Genomic DNA, 25,184 nt, shown 5'->3' with positions numbered 1-25,184 from the left:
TGCAAAAGGTCATCATGAAAACCAGGTGTGTTGATTTACCTGAAGTAAGGTATCTTTTACAAATGTTTTATATGTATTTAATCCTTAAGTATTAAGTTCATGCTGTGCATTGACTTTTTAATGTGGTAACTAGACAATACCAATGAGTTCATTTTTATAATTGGGTTTTATTCTTTTGTATGTCTTTCTGAGAAAAAAAGTTCTTCGAAATGATAATTTACCAGTGTTATAATTTGAAAATTGTATATAAAAACCACCTCAAAACTCTAACAAAATAGATGAGTAATTCGAATTGCCCCAGATTTTTATATAACTAGTGTGATTTTACTGCTTCAGACAAGGAGTAGTGAAACAGAGGTCCTCCTAAAGCACTTCATTACATAAAAACTGTAATTAAGCAGTGGCTAATGTTTCATTATATAATTTATTTTCTCCTATGAAACTCACTTGTTTATTATACAGAAAATATGTGATTGTGTTGTGCTAATTATTTTCTAGGTAGCAAAAGAATATGCTGCTAGGGGGGAGAAGTTATTATATACTGGCCTTACTGTCTTCTGGTGTAGTTTTCAGAATGAGTTTGGATTTTTAAACAGACAAAACAACAGTGATGTACTTACTATGTAGACCATTGGGAGATAAATAACAGAATTTATCCATACCTGTCTAATGGAGCAAAAAGGGACTTCCACTTGCAAAATACTGTTAGGATGGCTAGTCAGGAAATCACAGAGATCCAGAGGGAAAAAGAAATGGTCAGAAATGTCGGAGACATTCTTATGGCAGATAAAATCACAAAAAAATAGAAAATTGGTAAAGATCCACCTGAAAAGAAGGCACAGTAATGTAGTATATAAAGGAAATTACAGCAGAAAATTAAAAAATGGGAGTTGGTTAAAGTCTCTTGTTAGTCCAGGGCAATGTGAAAGCCTAGAATAATAAATTTGTTTCCTACTTTTTAAAATCTTCCACATAAACAAAGATTAATTTGGAATCAATAATAAGTTGTAGTATAATCCCTTTTAAGTCCTTTGCACACTCATATGTCATCTATAAAGTTTTCTCAGAATGTTTGAGAGGGTACTTCTGGAAAAGTTAATTATATTATTAGAAATATGATAAGTTATAGTTAGCATGGAACCCGGAGATCTCTGTATATTACTAATGTAGAAAGAAAATTGTGTCTAGGACAGCAGGTTTTGTTTAATAATTTGGAGGATGAGAGCATAGAGACTGTGAAAAATCCTTGCTTAATGCTTAAAATGTTGGATGATCTGTAATCTGAAAGAACTGACATGCAACAAGAAGTAAAGTGTGTGAAGATAGAAATATCTTTTATTCTCTTGGAATTGCTTGAAGAGGAACAAACAGGGATTTAGTGTGCATAGTACCTTTCACAGACCTCTAGCGCTCTGCATGCTTGGCAGATGCTCTACTACTAGTACAGAAAACACAAAGAGAACAGCTGTTGTGGTTGGATGCTGGAGTACATGTTTATGTATCAAGGCAGTGTTCCTTTAAATGTTTGGGCAGACACACTGTCTAATTATGATCTAATACAACAAAAATAACAAGGCCGGTAACTATTAGGTTTCCTCTGTAAACTGGTACTGACAACTTCGTGTGCCCCATGTTGATGTTTGCATCCCTCCCTTTCTCATCATGTTTTAGTGTTAATATGTTGTGTCTTTGGAGAACAGCAGGCATTCCTGTGGAGCTGGTGGCTTCAGGGAGGTGCAGAAGGCCACTTAGTGGCCAATGTAATTGTATTCACATAAACAGTATCTTTGGCATATCTGTAGAATAAACCGAAAATCTCTTCACATGACTTATTAACAGTGAATGGACCAGCCCTGGAAGTGTGGTATATGTCCCTGTTAACGTGGGTCATGACAGGTTTCTCACAGTTCCAAGAATGGGAATCTTTCTTACATGATGCTGTTGCTGTTTGTGAAAATGATCTAATTCCTTCACACCGACCATCTTCTTGCACTAGGCTTGCAAGTTTTGGTAAAACCAACAGCTGAATCATGCAGTAGGTGTTTTGCTTTTCCTTTTCAGGGTTTGTAATGTCACTGCTGCCAGTGAACTATAATCTGCCTGCATTAAATGCTGTAAAACATCTCTATTGCCCTCCACTGTCACCTTTCCATCAGCTGCAATAGCAAAACCAGGAGGCATTTATGCACCAGTCATAACATGGGTTCAGCAGAAAGAAATAGAAGGAATTTATGTAGGCAAAAATGTCCGTTCTAAATGTGTCTGTGAGCTAAAAATATCTCCCCTCAAACAGGGCAAGCAAGTTCTCTCTGAAAGCATCCTAAGTCAAATCATTGGCTTGAAAAAGTGAGGAGCACATTGAGAGAGATCCCTAGGAATCCTAGCAACAAGCCCGTCACCTAAGATATCTGCTTGATGCAATTACACAGGTGTGGGTTGAGTGCTTCTCTGCAATATCTATTCAGAGGTGAGCTTGCTAATTCTGGATGTTTATTCTCAGTTAAGTACATATCCTCCTTAGGTATAACATCTGTGCATAATTTCCTTATCTGTAAATAAGGGATGTTAAAATATCTTTCAAGGTTTGCGGCAAGTTTTTCCTCTGGTGCTTTCTTCTCAGTTGCTCAGAATTTTGACAACAGACTTGCCTGAAATTTTAGTTCTTGATCAAGATTATTCTTATTTGTTTAATAGCATCAATGTTATTGTTCAGGTAAAATCTTTGTCCCTTTGTACTTGCACATTGCTGAACATTGATAAATCAAAGGTTTTGTTGTTGAAAAGGCTGTATTTCTGTTAGTTTTCTATACAGAACCAATTACTTTGGGGCTTTTAGTATGACGATGAACACAACAAAGTTGTAGACCATAGTATTGCAAATATTGGAGGCGCACAAAAATTTGAAATTATTTGAGTCTGTTCTGTCATATGAATGATAATAAACAAAAGCAACATCCTCTCTTCCCTCTTCTCTCCATCACCAAAGCAGATTAATGTTAGACTCCCCAAACTCCTTACAACTAGGAAGTCAAACAGAAGCTTATTTTGTGACTCAGCTCTGTGTTATTTAGGCTACAGAAGCAAGATTGCTGCTTCATTTTAGTGACAAAGCAAAATAAAGCCCAGCTTTAGAAATGCAAGTGGACAAAACCCTATGTGAATGAAACACTAGGGCTGAACTATCAACACCTAAAAATAAACCACATCCTATAACATAGAAATGATTTTCAATCAGCTTTTCAATATATTCCATTTTCATACAGAGCAATGGGAGATGTATCTCTAGTAGGCCTTGCTGGGAAAAAAAAAAATGAATCCAAGACTGAGAACTTCAATTGGAAGAAGAATGTGAAAGGCTTTTTTTCCCCCCACGAAATCTCTGGTTTTGCAGGACTTTTGAGGTAAATAAAAGCTTTATATAGCAATGTTATGAAATAGTTTGAATATTCTAGAAACCTGAAAATGTAAAATGAAGATATAGTAGAGTGTGATTTGTAGCTGAAATTTAAAGTAAATTTATTATGTTTATTCTAGTGGTTATTAAGAAGCAGCAACAGAATAGGTTCATACTGAGAGGATGAATGTATTGAATTAATGTATGAATCTTAGGAGATTAGTGGATAACATTATACAATTGGTTGCAATTTTTCATTTCCTAGTGGTCTTTAACAACAGATTTTTTCAAACTATTCTTTATAATTTTATGATAATAGCAGAAAATTACTATTTAATTTTTAATTTTCCTATTTTTGTTTTCCACTCCAATCTATTTTCACTTTTCTAATAAAAAGAAAGAAAAGAAAAGAGTGACCTACAAAGGAAAAATTGTGACTTTTTGCTTATTAACAATGGCAAAAATTTTTTTTTTTGTTAACAGTTGTAATGCAAATAAGGTTTCATTTAGTCAGTTCTCTCTTTTGTCATTGACCAGAAAGACGAAAGGAACCTTTCCTTTATGTTTCTGAAATGAATGTGTATTCAAACCAGGAATGGTATTCAAAGTGTGTTCTTCTGTAGTGTTTCTTTCTATGTGTGTGTAAGTAAAATTCAAGAAGAAAATGTGCTTTGTCTTTAAAGCCTACTAGGTTTTGTTTTGCATCTAGTAATGTTAGTATAAAGTGGATGCTCAATCTTTTATTAAGGTTTTGTATCCAAGTATAGTCGTGAGGACAGTTTTGCCTATGTAATATGTCTGCTGGATTTTACTGTCTGTGCATGGGCAAGGCAGTGGTGAGGGTCAGGCTTGATTCTAGGTTAAGGGGTGAGTGTTGGGTGACTGTGGGTTGGGTGCTGGATTTCATTTTCTTCCCTCTAAGCTCCAGGCTGGCTCTTGCACTTCTTGTCAAATGCTGCACAGCACTGACAGTTTTGTCAACAGCTTTTATGTTCTGGAGGCTTTTGCTCTTTGTTATTGATACTTCTCAAGACAGACTTTGAGCTATTTTTGAGTAGTATCAAAATGTTTGTACTGTTCTTCAGATGTTCATTTGTCAAAAATACACTGTCTGTCAAAAGCCTCTTTAGGATCCTGGTTTCTTCCATTTTCATTGCTTGCCCAGCCTGATGCCGATTGGAAGTGCGTGAGGTTTTGGCATTAGATGGGCTGCTATGCAAGAGAACACAAATTTCAGTCACATCCTGTTTGTCACCCGCAGTCCACTGCAGACAGCACACCTGACATTATCCGAGTTCTCAGGGAAGAGTTACAGGCCAAAGCTGTAAAGGAAGCTATAAAAGAAGCAAATGACACCTGCTTGTTGCAAGAGTCTTTCAAGTACCCAATCCCTCAATAACTCTGTATGTGATAACATTACAGCAGCCTGAAGATAAACTTGCTTTCGAAGCTTGGAAGAGATTTTGTTGTCAACAGCTCCTGGACAGGGAAAAAGCAGCCGAGGGGAAGTCTGTTGGCCACTTTAAATGTAATTACCTCATTCTGTTCCTGTGGAGGCTGGATAGAAAGTTTTTGAAGACTGTTAAAGAACACAGGTACCAATTCAGCTCCTTTAAGTGTCCGCCGTTTACAGAGTTGCCAGCTGTCGAGCTCCAGGTGAGTGTTAGTGACCTTGGGCTACAGGATGTAGCAGGTGGTGGTCAGGTTTATTGAGGAAGGCTTTTAGTACTGAAAATGAGACCAGAGATGTAGACAGCCCAGTTTAACTTAATTTGTTAATTTGTGACAAACTCATCAAGAGTACATGGAGTCCAGTGGCTTTTTATTACACAGAAGTGGATAATGAATAAGGCCAGTGAGATGCACTTTTACAAAGGTCTTACAGAAATCTACTCAACTTCTAATTGTTTTCCTATTTATGACGCTTTCATTGACAGATCTTCAGCTGGCAAGGAAAATGTGCAGGATTTTCAAATGTGTTTTCATGACTCAGCTGAAGTAATCCAACTTAATCCAACCTGCCGCTGAGGCAGTGCATTGGTCATGTTCCTATCCTGTTGTCTGGTCTCATATTCTGAATGAGCATTTAGCTTGTCTGATATAGCTTGCTGTTTGAGGGAGTTAAACTTGTGAGGATGGCAGTGGTGATGCTAGTTTGGTTTTGTTTGGGCTTTTTAAAAACTGCTTAGTTTGCCATGCCATGAACAGATAAATGTGCTGTTGGTGAGTGCACAGCTCACCATGGCCATCTGTGGTCTTCAGACTCGCTTGGCTGAATGGTGAAGCTGCATGCATAGGTACCTTTGTGTCAGGGAAGGGAGGTGTAAGGTGTGAAATCAACACCACTGGTTTCTCAGGATGAAAAGCAAAATTCAGCTGTAATGATTGTTGCACAAGGGTCGATCATGATCTTTTTTCTTTGCTGGAGCAAAGGATTCTATGTATGTGATACCGTGAGCTAGAGAAAGTATAAAACTAGAAATTAAGAAAGTAAATGCTAAATCAATCACAGAGGATTTTTTTCACATATTGCAGATGTTTTGTTTTTAACTTATCTTGTTTTTCTCTATCTTTCATTGTTGACTTGCTGATTTTTAACAGTTTTCTTTTTCATCTAGCCAGCATTATCATCTTGCTATCCTAATGTTCTGTTTCGCGGTTCATAATTATCAATCTGTTCCTTCATTGCCTGTCTTTCCTCCTTGGGATGCTAATTGACTTTTAATGATCTATTTCTGCACTGTTTTTTCCTATGTGGTCTACTTTTACTTTTCAGCTCCTTACTTTCACATGCATCTGGTCATGTCTTAATCTGAATTCTAGTCTCTACCATCCCTTTTTACTGAGGTAAACACCCTTCTCTTTTACAAGAAGAATTCATGACTGGTAGGTTCATTCTTTTCATTCTTTTAAAATCTCTGGCTAAAGTGTATTGGTGAGGTTTGGTGGGGTTTTTTTTGTTTGTTTTCGTGCTTGTTTGTTTATTTTGGGGTGGTTTTTTTTGGGGGGGGGAGGGGAGGTGTTTTGCTTTTTTTTTTTTTTTGTTTTATTCAGGACTCCAGCGGATTTCTTGACTGACAAAACACCAATGGAGCCTTATAGCAAAATCTGCCCCCATCTTTCAGGTAGCAGTTGCAGGATGGTAGAGGTGTGTACCCAAGCATTAGTGCTGCCTGAAAACTATCCTCATCCAGGGTTTCAGTGGAAATCTTTAAGGCAAAGCAAGCAAAAAGTCTCCAACACTTTCTTCAGTCACCTCAGCAAATTAAACTTACAAGTTGGTTTTTTTATCAGGGAGATTTCCACCAGTGAGAATTTGCTGGATTAGATGTGGGCAAAGCTGGTTGTTACTTAGTTGTTTTCAATGTTTCCTGTGGGTTTTTCTGCGGTCTCCATAACAGTCAAGATGAGGACTGAACTCCTGGTTGTGGAAGGGGCCCTCGGGGATGGCAGCACTTGGAGACTTCCCACTCCTCTGGAGCTGGGACTCTGACCAGCCTGTGCTGGAGGGGCTGGTAGGGTGTGGGCACAATGAGAAGGCTGTGTGGTACCTCAGTGGGGGACACTGGGTTCCACTTAGCATCCTACAGCATGAAATCACAAGACAATTCTGTTACAAATCTTGCAAATGATAGTGGCAGCAAGTTAATTTTCATCTGAACAATTCTGGGTTTTTTTCCCAAGCCATTTTAGAGTAGCTTTCTAAAAATTCTCTTTCATCTTGATCCACTGATTCTAGTGTTAGATCCTAAGCAAGTATTCATAGTTCTCATTGTAAAAAATAACAAAAATCCTGTGTTTTTTTCATAGTCAGAGAACATAATTTTCAAATAGTCTTTATGCTACAGCAAGTTCAGCAATGGGCCTTGATTTCTACCTTTCCACTGATAGATATTCATCTTTTCCTGTGGTATGTAGTTTTCCTTTTTGTTGTAAGGTGGTCTTTGGTATATTAAATCCATCTACTGCTACTTCTGCATCTTGGACCAAAGGGATTTTGTGAAGATGAGGGAATACAAATTAATCTGGCAGGTTTTAATCTAGGAGACGTTTCCCTGTCAATGCTCAAGCCCCCCCCCCCCCCCCCCCAAAAAAAAAAAAAAAAAAAAAAGACAATGTTATGACTAAGGTAGCTATGAATAAGCCAGTTAAGGATGCACCATCACATCAGGACAATTAATTTTAATGTCTGTAATTTATCAGTGTGTATATGCATCAAGATATTTGTATACAGAACAAAACTGTGACGTGTTAGATGTAAGTTTGTATAGAAACAGTTTTTAACAGTAAATTTTCCTCCTAAATTTCTCTCTTGAGAAGGTGCTTTAAAATTAATTTCTCCCTTGAATGGGGACAGACTTGTTAAAAAATTTTGTGAGAAGGTAGTTTTGTGTGTTTTAGTAGAAGCATAACATGTGCTGAGTAAAACTGGAGGAAAGTCAGAGTAACTTGTTATTTTAGCATGAGGCTTTGGGTAAGGTGCAGGATATCCTGCTGTGCTGAAACTCTGTAATCTAGTGGAGTAGAAGGCTGATAATAATTCAGAGACTTCCTTTTTGTTTGTTTTGGATTGCATAGAGTTCACTTGGAGCTTCCATTAGCCCTTCACTGTTTTGTGAGCACCATGATCAAAATAACAATGACATTTGCAGGATAAGTGCTTCACTTAGAATGTTCAAAGAAGCAGTGTTTTCACATGTCAGCAGTCTACTTAAGCACCCTACCTGAATGACTGAATAGCTGAGCAAAATGCAATCGCACGAGCATTGTCACAGTGATCATGCTGTAACACTACCAAACTCTTGTATCCCTGTTACCTTTCAGACATCGTCATTACTCAGTAGGAGCAGGCTGTGGGAACTGTGTGAGACCTGTGATAATCTGATCAATTGCATTTTAATGTTTGCCAGATCATTTTGTTAACTCTGAAACTCTAATTCAGACTTTCTTTCATTATTGCATTTTATCTTATACCTTTATTCACTAATAAATGGTTGAAAAGGAGAAAATTATCAGTATGAAGCTGAGAGTGCCATCCTTACAGTGACGTTAATAAGAAAATCAAAATCCTCTGGAGGTAGTTCTAAGCTTAGTGATATATTTAAAGCTTAACATTTTGACAGCTGTCAAGGACTATCTGATCAAAGAAAGTGCATTTGATGAAATTGAATGGTTTGGGAGTCACTTTAGTAGTAATTAATCCTTCTAGCTTAAGCATTTCCTAAACCCTATAAATCCATTTGACTGCTTTAACAACAGTCCTGTTATCAGCTTATTGGGGAAGTTCAGATAAGTGTGGCTGTTTTGCATGTGTACTCTGAACAACTTATCTTTAGAGACATTGTTATTAAATGGGAGAAAAATTAGAATTTACTTGCTTGAAAAGGTGGTCTTCTGTATTGTTTCTTCTCTCGGCACTACATTTCCTTTTCAAGTTGGCTGGAACAGTTTGAAGGGTAAATGCTGAGGGCAAGACTAGTTCACTTGCAGTTTATATAAGCAAAATGGTGCAAGCTTTTCTGTAAAACTGTAGTGATGGTATTTATATAAATACAAAACATTATATGTTCAATAAAATTTTGAAGAGTTGTCTAGGTAAGTCAACAAGAAAGTAATTTTCTTCCACTCCAGTTAATTTGTTCACAGGGAACATAAATTCTGAATAAACAAGCAAATCTAATCTCTATGACTTAAAACACAATAATCAGTTTTCAATATAGAAGTGTGTAGGAATCTAGAGTTCTGAAAATAACACCACATATATCATCTTAGATTTAAGACTCAGTCTGAGAAGTCAAGTCTCTAAGTCTCATGTCTCCTATCCAGACTGAAGTAGATAGAGGGGAATGCAAGGAAGGTTTTCAAAATGTTCAGGCTAAGTGTTGACAGTCTCTTAAATTCACACAATTTCTTGAATGGGGGGAAATACTTGAATTCAGTCTGACCCATTTGCTTCTTACTTTTAAATGGGTTTGTTTTCATGTTGTTTAATAAAATAGAAAAACCTGCTTCAGAACAAAACCTTATATTCTTATGGTTTAGATAAAGCATATTGCTAGAAACATGACCTGTTTACCTCTTCCATGACTCTAAAGAAATTAGTCTGGTATTAATTACTTATCTAGAAGCCGTATCTCATTTCATAAGGTTTTTTTCTGTAGATGGTTCAGACCCATATACTTCGTTTGAGAGAGGGCAAAATTAAGTATAATACATATGCCATGTATTTCCACAGGGCCTTGGCCTTTATCAATTGAGGTAATGTGCCTGTCATGCTACTTAAGTAGTATTAAGTGAAAAGAATGTGTTATATCCAATCTAAAAGATACTGTTTCAGAGTATTTCATTGTAATTATGCTACAGCAACTCTGATCTGTTTCAGTACTTGAAGCAAGCCCAAACTACTGCAAAATTTTATCACTGTTCATAGTTTCCTTAAGAAACAAAACACATGTTTTACAGTGGTCTTTGGCATATTTAGAGATTTAAGATATGGTATGCGTGAAGGTTTTAACAATAAATGAATTGACAAGAGAGGAGAAAGGCAGTAGTTACTGGGGTAAGATGTTCGATTTAACACTTTAATAAGTAACCTCTGTCTGACAGATGTGATACTTTAGAAGAGTGTGACAAGTACAAAGTCTGTCTTTGATAAAATTTATACATTTTCTAATTTCCAATAACCATACTTGTCAGAGGAAACAGGAATTCAGGTTTACTGTGAGGACAGCTGAATAATCATGTGACTTTAACATGAAATTTGCAATATTCGTTTTAGAAAGGCCTTCTCTGACTAGTGAAGCAGGTGTGCTGGGAGTTTTTCCTATTTTTATCCCCCCGAAAAATTGTTTATAACAAGGTCTTTTTTTTAAGCCAGTATAAAAAGAGGAACATATCTCCATTGCAGCAAACAAGAAAAAAAACCCCAACAACCAAACCCCCCAAAATGATCTCTCTTTCCATGTATGTCCCTTACACTGTTGAGGTTAAGAGTGATTGGGTGTTGAATTTTAATTTCAGGATAATTATCAACTGTGCTAAAGTCCTTGTTTGGGGCTTTTTTTCCTAATTGTTGGCTAACTGACGTCCCCATCACTCAGTCTGATATACACAAGCACATCCTTGTTTGAACACAGAACTTTGCAGGTCCAAAATGGTGAAGTTTCTCCAGCATAGAGGAAATTGCAGAATAAAGAGACAACACAGTAATGTTAAATCACTTGCAAAGAAGCTTGTATTTAGTAGTGTAAGTCTGTTTGAGGTATCTTGTAAATCTAGTGGTTGATTTGAACATTGTATCTGAAACTATTTTATTTTCCTCATGAGTTTTAAGGTGCTTGAGTTTTTCTGAGTATGAAATATGCATGTGGGCTTTTTTAAGAGGGTATTTGTTTGAAAACTTATCATCACTGACAGTAATTCAATGATTGCTCACTACAGGATTCTAGAAGCAGTAAAATAACAATTAGAGGTTGAATGTTCTCTAAGGTACTTCAGATGGAGTTTTATTGCAGGTGGTAGATAAGGAAAAAGCCATCTTTGACATTCAAAAAGTAGTAAAATTTTTCTTTGACTTGCAGTGGAATTTGATCTATTTTATAACCCATGACAATGCATTAAGGTGAAAATCTGTTTCCTACATGAAACTGCCTTTACAGACTGGAATCTTCAGGTTGCCTTGAAATTTATTCATGTGATTAACCCTATTAGGGACTACAAAAATATGAGTTTAAAGATTTGTTTGTTTTGAGAATTGACAACAGGATTACCCCTTCGTGTGTCCTAATTTAATCTTTTTTTTCTGGTAGCAAAAGAAGTTCACTGAAACTTCTGTGTTAACGTTTGTCCGTATTTAAAATGACTCTTACATGACTGATCAATAGCTTACCTCTTGAATCCATGTTTTTAGACATGTATAATTATTACTCTGTGGTATCAAGTGTGCAATCAAGTTAAAGTTGCTAAAAGTCATTGCAGTGAACAGCGTGTGCACACCCTGGTAACATGCAGCAGATCTGGAGTACTCTGTCTGACTGAATTGCCTTTGCACTACAAACCTGGGTAAGTGTAGACTATTCTTCAGGAGTATTCAGCATGGCTTCACCAAGGGGAGATGATGCTTGATCAGTGTGATGGCCTTCTATGATGGGATGGCAGGATGGATCAATGAGGGGAGAGTGGTGGAGTCTACCTTGACTTCAGCAAAGCTTTTGACATTGTCTCCCAAAACATCCTTTCAGGTAAGCTCAGGAAATGTGGGTTGGATGAACGGACAGTGAGGTGGATCAAGAACTAGGTGAATGGCAGAGCTTAGAGAGTCATGATCAGCAGAGTAGAATCCAGTTGGAGGCCTGTAGCCAGCAGCATTCCCCAGAGATCAACACTGGGTCCAGTCTTATTCAACTTGTTTGTCAATGACCTGGAAAAAGGGATAGAATGTACCCTTGCAAGTTTGCTGATGATATGAAACTGGGGCAGTGGCTCATACACCTGAAGGCTGTGCTGCCATTCATTGATAGGCTGGAGAACTGGGAAGAGAGAAACCTAAAGAGGTTAAAAAAGAGCAAGTGCGGGGTCCTGCACCTGGGGAGGAATAACGCCAAGTACCAGCACAGGTTGGGGTCTGACCTACTAGAGAGCAGCTCTGCAAGAAGGGATCTGAGAGTCCTGGTGGATGACAAACTGACCATGAGCAAGCAGTGCCCTTGGAGCCAGGGGTGCCAGTGGTGTCCTGGGGTGCACTGGGAAGAGTGTGGCCAGCAGGTCACAGGATATTATCCTTTCTCTCTACTGCACCCTAGTGAGGCCACAGCTGGAGTACTGTGTTCAATTCTGGTCTCCCCAGTTAAAGACAAACAAGGAGTTCCTGGAGAGGGTCCAGTGGATTAGGGCTGATCAGGGGTCAGGATCATCTCTTTAATGAGGAATGACTGTGGGAGCTGGGCCTGCTTAGTGAAGACTGAGAGGGGATCTCATCAATACATGTAAATATCTCAAAGGATGGTGCCAGACTTTCTTCAGAGGTGCCCAGAAACCAGGTAATGAGTAACTGCCATAAACTAAAACATAAGAAATTCCACCTGAACATGAGGAAGTACATCTTTAAGTTGAGAACACTGGAACAGGCCTCCCAGGAAGGTTGTCAAGTCTCCCTGTCTGGAGACATTCCAAACCCACCTGGATCCTGTGTAACCTGCTCTAGGTGATCATGCCTTAGCAGGGAGGTTGGACTAGATGATCTACAGAGGTCCCTTCCAGCTCTGTTCTGTGATTCGGTGAAGTGCCTGTAAAAGCTTATAATGGCTCACCTATCTGGTGATAACGCATTCAGGTGTTCTCCTTGGCAGTGTTTCTTAACTCTAAGTCCTACTAGATTTCAATTAGAGTTTAGGTCCTTTACATCTGGATAATTTTTATCAAAATAGAAGTTTGACCTTTATATCATTGAAACACTGTTGAAATTGAAGGAACGCTAGTTATCATACAAAACATGGGGTTTTTTATGTTGGCTTAATGAACAATACATGTCAGGGAACTCAGAAAAGATCCCAATACCACTATGTGCCAAATGGCACATTTGTGTGCACCAATTAACGCTTGCTTTGCCCTTCATTCCTGTTGGAAAAAGTAATTTTCATATAAGAGTATTCTGTGCCTTTTTTGTCCTGAGCTTCTGCTTGTACAATGAAATGTAGGACTCTGCTAGGTTTCATTCCACTGGGGATCTTTGGGCCCTTCAGAGACAGTAGAAAACAAGAAAAAAATGTTTGAAGTTTGAAAGGCCTGGGGAACTTTAGCACCCAGAGTGCTGTTGATTGAGGGACAATTTCTTGGAACGGTATTGGTCTGATAGACAAATGTGTAATTGGTCTGGCAGTGCTCCAGTACTAATGATCTATCACTGTCTAGGGGAAGTTTCAAAATGCTTAATCAGTAGGGCCAGAAATACTGAGTCATAAGAACAATAATCTATATTTAATGCCCTAGAAATTGGTGGAATGTCCAAAAAGGCTTATTATAGTTTGAATCTGATGCTTCTGTTCCTTCTATGACCTCTGTGGGGCTCCCAGAACATGCAGAAGCATCACTGAAATAAAGTTCAGGGCAAATTTTGCCTTTTGACAGACTACCCAAGCAACTGTGCAGATTTTGCTCTGCAGGAACTTGCCATTAAAAATGCATTTAGTAGGCTGAGACATATGGAAGCTATAACACATCTGGTCCCCAAAGCCAAATTGTGTATGAAGCACTATTGGTCTTTTTTCGTTCCTAAATGTTCTCTACTCTGATGGTAGATTAAATGGTTTGTAATGTTTCCCAGTATGTTGATGTTCATGTAAATCAACACATAATCTATCAGCATTGTATCATTTTACCTAGTGATATTTCTCACTATTGATTTTGGATAGCATTGCGTGCAGAATACTGGAGGAGTGATTACCTTAGTTACACCATTCTTGTATTTTTAAAACATGAAGTCATTCTGATGCATTTTTATTTCTGGTTTAAAAACTCCATTGCCCAAAACAACAGCTGACAGTCGTCTTAATGAAGAATTAGGACTGAGGATATGAGCACTTGCACAAGCGTAAAAGATACTTGATGATGTATTATAATGTTACCCAAGCAAAGCATTCCTAAGAAGTAAAAGGGAATCATAATGTAAAAGATAAATGTAAAAGACGGTGAAGAGAATACGCAGACTTGATATACGGATCCTCTCGCCTGAGGCAACCTACTGTGTAACACTGAGTAATTGTACTACTTCTGTTCTCAGAAAAGATTATATTAATAATCATCTTAAATTTCAAAACCATATTTCTACCTCTCAGATAACTATGGAAAGCAGTTTTGAGGCTGCTCGGCACAGCAGTGGCACGTTATAGAATCTTAGAATGGTTTGAGTTTGAAGAGAGTTCAACAATCATCTAGTTCCAACCCCCTCGCCATGGGCAGGGACACCTTCCACTAGACCAGGTTGCTCCAAACCCCATCCAGCTTGGCCTTGAAAGCTTTCAGGTTGTGGCATCCACAACTTCTCTGGGCAGCCTGTGCCTGTGCCTCACCACTCTTGTAGTAAAGAACTGCTTTCTAATATCTAATCTAAACCTGTTTTCTTTCAGTTTTAGACCATTTCCCCTTGTCCTATCACTGCATGTTCACCCTGTACAAGAGAACATGTGCAGATCTCTCCTGAACTAGCAGTAATCACTTGGTTCCAGGCCTAAAAGGCAGTGTAGCTACAGCAGGAAGATGGAGCACATGAGGTTTTTTTTTCTTCACATCAGGCATTCTGAGGGCTTCAGATGCAGGGAGGTAAAGTGTTATAAGCCCCCGTGACACTGACAGATTTTGACCTTGTTAAATACTACTATTTCCCTACAGGGCCTGCTTAAGAGCAGAGGTAGTACGTTAGGATCTGAGCTTGTCGTGAGTCTAGGATCTTATTGACAACATGGCTTTTTATCTCTGAAAGAGGACTGATTTAATTCACTTGTTAATTAAATCAAGGTTAATTAATTTAATGAAAAGACTGTACTTGGATGTTGTAACATGTTCTGGCAGGATCAGATTGATGTTGCTGCTCCCTGATGTCCGTTCCCACTGTTGACCAGCTTTATTGACAGACGTGTGGTGTAGTCAGTGCAGTGACCAAATTAAGGGACTGATCCATCTGAAAACCAACCCAGTGAAATGAAACAAAGTGTTTCTTACACCCAACAAGACCAGCTCCCCAGTCTTGTGTGTCCTCATGGAAAGCTAAGAAATTGTGAGAGGATGGGAAAAGCAGCAGGTGGAAATTTTATGAGGAAGAATTTTGTAGTAAGAGACCACAGCTATAGATGGCAGGGACTACAGAGCTTTTTTTCCTAGCTCTTCCACTCGAGAGTTGAGTGTCTTTGAATTTATAACATTCCTGTTGTCCGTAATTCTTTCAAAAAACTACCAAAATCTGAAGGAAGTAAATTTTATATTGGAAAACGTTAGGTCAGAGGAGTGCAAATGTTTCAATTTTACACAGGCTTTGCCAGAGCATGTGTTTTGCTACAGTAGATGGTGAGCTACGAGGACTGTGGTGTTCCTTGACTTTGCTCAGAGCCTGGAAGTCATAGAGTCATAGGATGGTTTGGGTTGGAAGGAACCTTAAAGATCATCAGCACTTGGTCTTAATTACAGCCTCCTGAAGATTCTGCAGCACCCTGTAATTCTGCAAGCAGCCTAAGAAGCCTTGGAATATCAGGTTTAGCAAGAGGCCTTCAGAAATTCTGGGCAGTTCCTCCTTCTCATCATGGAGAACAAGTTATATTCATGGGAATTAAGGCAGTGTGGTTGTCTTGGCAGTCAGGGTGAGTTTTTTCTTAAATCAGATGTTTCTAATATTCAACTGACTAGAGAAGGTATGTTTTTCAATATATTTGATTTCTAGTAACAGAAACTCTGTTTTCATCATCCTGTTCTTGTGGTTTTACTCAAGAGCTCCGTCTGGTTTAAGTACGTTTTTGGTTTGTTTATGTTCATTCATTTGCTTCCAGCAGTCCTACCTGGAAAATGTCATGTAAAGATCAGTTCTTTAAGAGTGTGTTTGAGTAATCCACTTTCTTTATCCTGTGAGTTACAGACCTTTCAGGTCATCACTGGAGTCCTTCCTTTCCTTTAGCTGACGTTGAAATGCCTTAGTCTCTGTATAATACATGTTCAACATATATGTACTTTTTTTCTCTCAGAAGGTAATTTTTAGGTTTTTGTGATATTCCACTACCTACACTGGGCGGGGGGGGGTGGTGTTAAAATGATTTCATATTGTACATCGGTAACAGCAACCATATTTGACAGACCACATTTTGACAGAGAATATCTTCTATATGCAATATAAAAATAAATTTAACAACATTTTTTTTCTTCTCTCTAATCTAGTGTATCTCCAGACTTGATTCAGTAAACTGCATAAGAAAGGAGGGATGTCAATAGTCTTTGGCTGTGTCTGTATGGAGATCTTGTGTAGACCTGGAGGTGACCCTCTATATGCTGACTCTGAGGCAGGGCAATAAGATGAAGGTAATGGACCAAGGACCTGATCTCCTGATAGAATATGTACTGTGTGTCGTGTAGCCACAATGTCCAGTGCTTGTTTCTTAGCTATGGCATCCCAGCTGAGAAGTAGCACTTAATCGTGAAGTTTCTGTATCAGGACAAGGTAAACCAAGCCCTAACCACACTTGGGCTCTTAGGCAGGCTATCTGTCCGTGTTCTGAATCAGACTGAAAAATGGTGGTCTATTTGGGCTGGAAGATGGCTAAAAAAGCTTCTCTTCATAATTTCTCAACTGTCTGTTGACCTTCCACCTCAGATGAGAGGTAGTATGGACTCATGGTACACAAAACAAGTCAAGTGCGAACATAAGACTGATGCAATAGGAGTTTGCCATGGAGAAAGCTTAGGTAAAGTATGTGTTTGGGTAGTCCTACAGAGAGACTTTTATGTTGTTTGGAGCTCATTTAATTTGTATAGTAAAGAACTAATACATTTCTTTTGTGGATTTTAGTGGTTTTGTATTTGAAAAGTCTTGTATAGGATTGTTGCTTTTTTTTTTTTTTGGTAAGGAATGCTAGTAAGGGCTGTCTGAATGCTGTGGTGATCCATTCTTAGTTTATGTAACAGTTACCAGCTTAAACTTGAGGTTGATTTATTCCACTTGCAAACTGTAGTGTATGGGAAGTTCTTTTCTGCACAGAATGGGTTATGTATAGCCCATGGAAGGACACAAATTTGATGTGGAAAATGTGAGGATAACTGCCCAGGCTGTTTTGTGCAATGATTGAAGTACTGGTAATTTATCACTTCGCGATAATTTAATTTTTTTTTATCCACACATCACTCAGAATTTATTTAGCATAAAAATGTCAAACTTACTTTATAATCTTGCTGTCATCAACATTACCTTGGCTGTCCAGTGTTCCACTGACCTTCGAATAATACGTTCTGTGTGAGCAGTTGAGCTTGATTGATGATGTATGGATTTTTAACAGAAGCTGGGACTAGTAAGTATGTATAACTGGGCACGAATTTGTTTAGTGATTGAAACAGTAAGACATGTATGCACAGTGTATATACACACTTTTCTGTGCACTGCTGATACTGAATTTATCACTGTTCCAGTTTATCACAGTTGCACTTCAGTTTCTTATATTGACATCACAAATAAGTTTTATTTACTATTTTATTATATAATATATTATTATTTAAGGTATCTAAATACACTCAGTTGCATCTGTCTTTATTCCTAGTACTATAGATTTTGGGTTGAAGGGGAAAATTAAATTAGTAAATTTTCCTTTTCTCTCTGTCCCCATCATTTTTTTCTATCTTTCCTGCCAGTATTCCTAGTATTCCCTTTATGTTCCCTTTATGTAAAAAACTTTTCTGTTTTTTAAATCTTTGTTATGTGATATCACCAGAGCACAGTAAAGTTAATTGCTTTACATTTGTGCTGAATAAAGCATGGTTTCTGGGTAGTTGTATATATTTACAGAGAATGGCCATCACGTAGCTTTGATTTTAGAAAATTGTAATTCTTTGCTGATAGGCAATTCCACAAAGTACTTTATTCCCCTTAAATGTGTTCATTTTGTGAAATCATATTTGTATGTGGATACTTCAGTTTATTTTAAAAAGTAAAGAAGATAGAAAGGCTCTATAAAGACAAACATCAGTTTGTCCTACTGTTGTCTGTCAAAAGCTAAGAAGCATGAGGGCTAACTGAAAGCAAGTACACTGGATTTGGTACATTTTTGGTATAGCATTTAGTGACATTGTATACATAGCTGCAAGTTATCCCTGTGCAAAATCTTGGGGAGCTCTTTGTGCTGATGAAATGGAGAATACAGTTTGAATATGATGAAATTACTAGACAGCTGTGCCAGAGTATCGTCTTTGGAGATATGTTTCCTTTTAATTAATGATACAAAGAAGGAACTGCCATTCTGTGCAAGATCCTGAGAGGAGCTAAAGGTCCAGGTGCTTACTATCTAGCAAATACTGTATTTTCATTTACAAATGATGGATCCTTAGGAGGCAGTAAACACAGAATCCCTCCCTTGGTGCTGTTTTTTTAGAATTCATGCAGGAAGTGCACTTCAGGACAAACAAAGCTGCACGTCCTGTAGAGATCTGTAGAGGTGTGTATTCCCTGAATTGTTGTTTAAGCCCTGAAAGATGATCTTTGGCAGGTTTCTTAACTCTGTGAGATCCTACATTGTGATTGTTCTCCTTGTTTTTAAAAGCTAAGGTATTTATTTATTTATTTTACTTGCAGCTTTGAGCTAGGCAGCCTAGAGATTTCTATAAGCTGCACTGCTTCTAATGTAAGGACCATGATATTTGTGAGGCCTGGAACACACAGCTTATGGTTTTTGAAGCAAAGTGTACAGTCAGTTTCTTTAATCCTTTTGGTTTTTAAGCTGCTCTGTGGCTGGACCCCTGGTTTCCTGACTCAGGGCTTCAAAACTTTCTGCTTCCCTCTAGGTGAACAGGCTATCAGTGAATTGGGATAAAATTGTTTTTAGCTTTCTGTACAACTGGAATAGACTTTCAAGTTTACCTTAGTTCAATTGCTTCTCTGGCATCTGTCAGACTGCTTTTGCTTTCATTTTTTTTTGGCTTCCCAGCCAAGTTAGTAATAAAGCTTGAAATCTTCTTCCTCATCTGAACCCACTTGCTGCTTCTATAGTTGTCGAATTAGTGCTCTGTACTAAAGTGTCTCTGTAGAGCTTTTAAATTTAAGTGTTAGTCTGTAGCTATAAAAAAATCCCTTTTGTGCCTGCCTATGCAAAAAAAATGGGCAGAATTAGTACTTCACTGATTGCTGTGAAAGACTGGATAAAAGACTTCTAGTAGATGTCTTCCGTGCCATTTCCCATCTTCTCTGGCCACAGCTAATGACATAATCACTGATCTTTTGGACATAGGCTGAGACTACACAAAACCACAGGACTGTTTTAGTGGTTTGCTGCTGCTGCTGAGGCTGCTGCCTCCTGGCTTTCTTACTGGGAACTTTGTCCTTCCAGACACTGGTGTTTGAATCTGATTGTGGGTGAATCACAACAGTTCACTGCACTGTTATAAAATTAATGTATGGAAAAAAGGGGGGAAAAAAAGTGAATTTCTTCCTCATGATTTAAAAATCTAGACCAGTTTTCTTGAGAGAATTGGGCCAAGGAAAGAGCCTGACTGTACTCCTGAGGGCTGAGAAGCTCCAACAAAGGATGGACCACCCCTGGCATGACTATTTGATCAGCATTATAGTAAAACCTTGCTCTTCCTCAGCAGATTCTTAAGATGGCCAATATGACAATATGGGCTGGGACAATGCTATGTCTAGTAGGTACTTAGGTTTGGCACAGTACTTACAGCAGTTTTCTACCTGCCTGATTTTCTCTGATTGCAGGTAACCAGATGTACAGCTGTGATTTGAGTACACAAAATCAGTATCTCCTCACACAGTAGGCTGGAGACAAGAACTCTGTGCTATGCCTGCATAGTGAGAATAAATTCTTTGGTTGCAAACATGGTATGTCTTTAAAAATGGCAAATAAAAACTGGCAGCATTCTAAACTGCACTAGGCATATTTTTAACTGGTTTTACCCCCTGCCATAGTAAAAATAGAGAATTCAGTAACATTACAATAAAACATAATTTTTCATGTCACTATGTGAACAGTGGATTACTTCTTCCTACTGGGGAAAAAAAGAAGCCAAGAGCTGAAATATTTAAGCCAAAAAAATTTAAAATTGAAAGTATTTTGCCTTTTAATATTAGGTACCACTGTCATGATTTGGTCTAGAACTCTCTGCTTTGTCGTTTGGTTTCTCAGAAGCAGAGATCAGAAACACTTCCTTGTTTTCTAATACTCCAGCATAATAATCTAGGTTTAAGAATTTTATGTTTTTACTTTAACTCACAACAGTATTCCTTCTATCTGCCCCCTTTATGTAATCCTACCAGTAAGTGCACTAACTGTGACCTGCAGGCTGTCAACCAGTTGATCATCGCTTAAATCCTCACTTCGTTTTACCACAGGAGCTCAATCTACAGAATTTTGACAAACCACTGGTATTAAACTGCTGGAATTGACCCTGTTCCATTCAGGGATCAAAGCAGGGGTTTTCACTTCCTCGTCTGTAGCTCTACAATTCTGGTGTCTGTTTAACATATGCTAGTGCCATATGTGGGAAAGGAAGGTGTTAGCTTTTCCCTCCTCTCTGTGCGTAACCTGGGAAGCTACGGGTGATGTCTTGCATACATGTGAGAAGTACCGGCTGCAATCCATGTGTGATCAGAGCAGGCTGACGTTCTGTGATGCAATCTCACAGCCCTATAGATGGCTCGTTAACAGTCCTATCCTACTGTTTTCTTCCTTGCTGATTTATGTATTTTAAAATCATTCACACATTCAAGGGTGGTTTTATGTTTCCATTTGTTGTTTTTGTTTTTTTTTTTCTACGAGTTCATTAAACTGTCTTTTGAGGTACGGTGTTATGTTAACAGAATGAAGCTCGCTTATTGATACAGAAGTGGCTGAGGAATCAGTCTGTAATGATTCAAAACAGACATCCTTCAGAGTTCCTTTTTGTCTTATGAAATAACAAATATGGAGGTATGGCAGTAAAGGACATTTTTCTTTAACTGAGATGAAAGTACAGCAGAGGGAAGGACTTTTGGTGGTAGGAGGGGCAGAAGGATGGTGGAGGAAATGAAGCTGCATCAGCATGAATTGCTGAAAGAAGTGTCTGTCCCTGCTCTGAGAGTCACTTAAGTAGATTATCCATTTGCTTAGCAGGTTTCTGGCACTTAATGAAGAAAGTTCACAAAGGTGTGGAAGGGCCATTACGGTGTCATCAGCAATGAAATCACTCACTTGGGGAACGAGTGATTCGGCTTTGAACTATATGCTGAAGTCTTGGAATTCTTCTCACCCCATGCCAGCCTGACTGACACCACTGGCGAAGCGTGTGACTTTTTAGTTTTCACTTTTTGTTTGATGAGTTGTCAAAATACTTGTTTGATTGGTTTTGTTTCTTAGAAGGCACATTTCTGACTAGGGGTTCCTACCTCTGCTTAGAAGCAGGTGAAAAGTGTGGCTTCTGATAGAGAGACCAAAGCCCAACATGTCCACACAGGGCAGAAGGAAGACACTCAGGGGATGGGGCTGTCATTTGTGTGCATGTCCGCGTATTTCTTCCCCTTGTTTTTTGTGCAGGCTTTGAGGTGTAACGATGTGTTATGTATTACATGGTTTTTGCTTTTGAGCTCACATAGGCCACTAACACTTTAAGTAAATGATGGTAAACTTTGTTGTAAAGCTCTTAATTTCAGGAGCTGCATAAATGCATTGTGGTTCCTTTCTTTTTAGAGTTAACTAAAATCGCACAGTCTAATAAGGAGGCAAACTGCCTGAAGTATTACTGATTAATTTTCTTTGGTTTCCCTATACTATCAGGCTTTAGTGCAAATAATGCTTGAAAAAGTATGTAGTAAAGCTTCTTTCAAATAGGTCTTACAAATGATTTGACAAGAAAATCTCTCTCTTTGCACCATAGAAACTCTTGACTTCCATCAGTGAAAACTGTAAAATGATGATAATTATCTGGAACTTTTTGACTGTGCCATAAGAGAATGATAGTGTCACCTCACTAATAATTTTATTTTCAAGCTGATGATGGGCTTTATAGACAAGAAAATATTCTTACCATATGATGCATGTAAAGTAAATGATCATGTGCACGTATCCAGCTATCTCTTATAACTCCTGAAATTGGAAATAATTGAAAAACACCCGTTTCACATCTTGGCAAAAAAAGTGTGTCTGTAACTTAGATCCCAGTGAAAAGATTTTGATGTTCTTAAGAATCCTCTACATTCATAAAAGAAAAACTAAATGGATTTCTTTGTGGGAAGGAGCCCTGACAAAAAGAAGATGGTTTTGATAAAAATAATGATGAATGTCTTTCTATGAGAGTATAGGAATGAAAAAAACTATAAAAATGTAGGAAGAATGGTGCATCATAGCACAATCACTTTTAAAAAAAAAATGTTTATTTTTTAAGTGTTTTATGTTTTTGAATTTTGGGCAGAATCCAACCATGAAAGAACATATTATAGATTCTAATGAATTATTTGAATCATTGCTACTTTTGAAACTCTTGAAAGTGATGTTTGCTGAGTTTTTAACGTTACGCGTTGAACTTGTATGTCCTCTGCCTCTCCCATTACAACTGAAAGTGGAGAGGGTGGGGCAGAGGAGGGGGTGCTGGAGGTGTTATGGCAATTATGTTAAACTAAAACTGCTGCTGTTCCATGTCTGTTAGCACCTATCTAACAGTCTTTGAAGTTAATGGAAAGATTTCCACTGGTTGTATATTGTGGATGGGATGCTTTGTGCATTCTTTCTTCCTTGTGTCATCTTGTATCATTTGCATAGTTAGTGTTCTTCATTAATTTATTGCCTCTGCTCATCTCTGTTACAGGGCCTGGAATGTACTGTTGGTACTTGTCACATAGTAAAATGATAGTGTTTTTTTCAGAACAGGTTGTTCTTCCATTTAGGTGTATTGGAATTCATGATGATTTTGAAAATATGAATTAATGTGAGCCTTTGAGGTTTTAGGAGGAACTTTCTGCACTTTTCCTATAATAGTATAAATTATTTATTAGTAAACTGTAATAAAGCTGCAGTCTTTAGGCTATAAAATAATTCTTGTCATCTGCTGGTTCTGAAAAGTTTTAACTGTTACCTGTTCTTCATGAATGCTCTTCCACTTGAAGAGAAGCTCATATGTGTATTGAAAAAACCTGACCTTACAATTAAAACTCAGAAGAAGGAAAAAGTAGAGAAAACAAAACTTTTTCTTGTTAGATTTAGGGTGTTCATTTTTAGAATGTCGATATGACTTAATTTTAAAATGTGGGAAGCTCATTTTTTTTACCCTCCTTCCAACCACCACGTGTGTGAGGATGTGGTATTTCATACGTGGTTCATGTGTGGTGCATGATGATGATTTTATTATCTCCTTTTTTCATTACCATTTTTTTCTCTACTTTGTGAGATTTAGGTTTTTAGTCATTTATTAATGTATGTTTTGTTGGTGTGTTTTATTTCTCATTTTAGTTATTATTTCATTAGTCTTGTGATAGAGAATGAAAAAATTTTCAGTTTGAAAGAGTAGAAAGTAAAATAAAAAAAAGGTTCAATTTGGGGAGATAGCCTGATGATCAAAGAGAGATGGGATCTGTGAACCGTGGAAGATAAGAACTCAGAAAACTCTGAAATTCGTAACCCTGCTGTGTGTAGCATGAATAAGGTGTCATACTGCCCAATCATAACCTAAAAGTACATTTTAGCAAATCACTGTTTGGTAAGTAAAGGACAATTTTAAAAGAAATAATCTGTTTGGTGATAAGGAGTTTAAAATATTTCTAAAGACAATATATTTTATGCATTATAAGTGCAATTTTAAATGTGTGCATCATGATTCAGATTACCTTGCAAGCAACATGAAATGCATCCTTTTGTATATGTCAGTCTTCAACAAAGCGTTGTTTACACCACGGATCAAATATGCAACATTAAAATTCATTATAGGCATATTACCCACTCTCATTATATGACAGAAGTGTGTCAGTGAAATTAGCAGCCACAAAAAAGACAAAGATTTTCTTACCTATTAGTTGGAAGGTAGCAGCTGTTTGAGTAATTCCACAGAGGGATAACAATGACCAACTGACTTGCACGTTTTAAAGAAAAAATGATATCAAATCCTTTGAGGATGCCATATGTTCTGGGCTTTGAGGCAGGCTGTGTATGCTATCATAGCAATTAGACAGACTGGAGACTCTGCTAAAATTTTATCCAAAATGCCAGCAGAGAAGTATTTCTTGGGGCTTTTTAATCGTGAACAGAGACATACTTATGCTCCTATTACTTATTAGAGGATAAGTTAGTTAAAGTGCAGAATTTTTTCCCAATCATTTCCCATAGAGAACTATGTATGGTTTGGGGTTTGGGTTTTCTATTTATTTTTCTTTTTAATCATGCTTGAATTTATTCAGGTTTTTTTTTTGTTACATATGGTGGTTGTCCTTTTGCTTACAGAAGAGACTGTGAAATAATGTTTTTAGAATAATGCTAGCTTCTTTTGTCATTTGTTAATGAGGTCTGAAGGATGCCAAGTGTGCTCAAACAAACTTCGTAATTGCCACTGAGAGTTGGACCATTCAGATGATCAATGGCTCCATCTGTGTGTTCTGTAGTTTGGTATTGAACTTCTTAAGTTTGATGTGACTTCTTGCCGGACCTATTGTGATTTAAGAAGGCTTGTATTGACCAGTGTACCCGAACTGGGCACATACAAATAATCTGTGCTGATGTTGTGGAGATAGGTCACCTGCCAAGCTTCGGCTGGCTAAAAGGAAGATGCCTGTATCCGAAAAGATCTATTTGGAGCCATTAGGAAGCAGAAAGGCCAGTTAGCTGAAACTGCTGTGAAGATGTGTTGAGTCTGTGCAACACACTCTCCAGAGACTCACCAGGACACATAACCTTCCTTAACAAGCTGAGGGATGGTTTGTCTGTGGATACCCATATATACTCAGAGCTGTTAGATCCATTTTGAAGCAAGGCCTTTTCTGCTGTGCAGGTTGTATTATTTCTTTGCCTAATAACTGTCAACAAGATCCACACTGGCACTTTACTGCTCTTCCAGTGTCTTGGTTCTGTTTGGCAGTTCACAAAGA

The 25,184-nt window shown here is 37.9% G+C and overlaps 2 long non-coding RNA genes across 2 annotated transcripts in view; both read left to right on the top strand.

The window, feature by feature from the left end:
- Window positions 1-25,184, top strand: part of LOC125325307 — a 221,711-nt gene that overhangs the window by 74,156 nt on the left and 122,371 nt on the right. The gene's annotated exons all lie outside the window — the stretch shown is intronic.
- On the top strand, window positions 2,300-5,055 carry LOC125325308. The gene is made up of 3 exons (XR_007203276.1): window positions 2,300-2,467; window positions 3,264-3,401; window positions 4,656-5,055. It is a non-coding gene; the product is annotated as an uncharacterized LOC125325308 (long non-coding RNA).

This window comes from Corvus hawaiiensis, chromosome 4 (genome assembly GCF_020740725.1).
Source record: "Corvus hawaiiensis isolate bCorHaw1 chromosome 4, bCorHaw1.pri.cur, whole genome shotgun sequence".
NCBI classification, from domain to species: Eukaryota; Metazoa; Chordata; class Aves; order Passeriformes; family Corvidae; genus Corvus; species Corvus hawaiiensis.
Note: the sequence above shows the minus strand (reverse complement) of the source record. Positions and strands in the feature narration are given on the sequence as shown.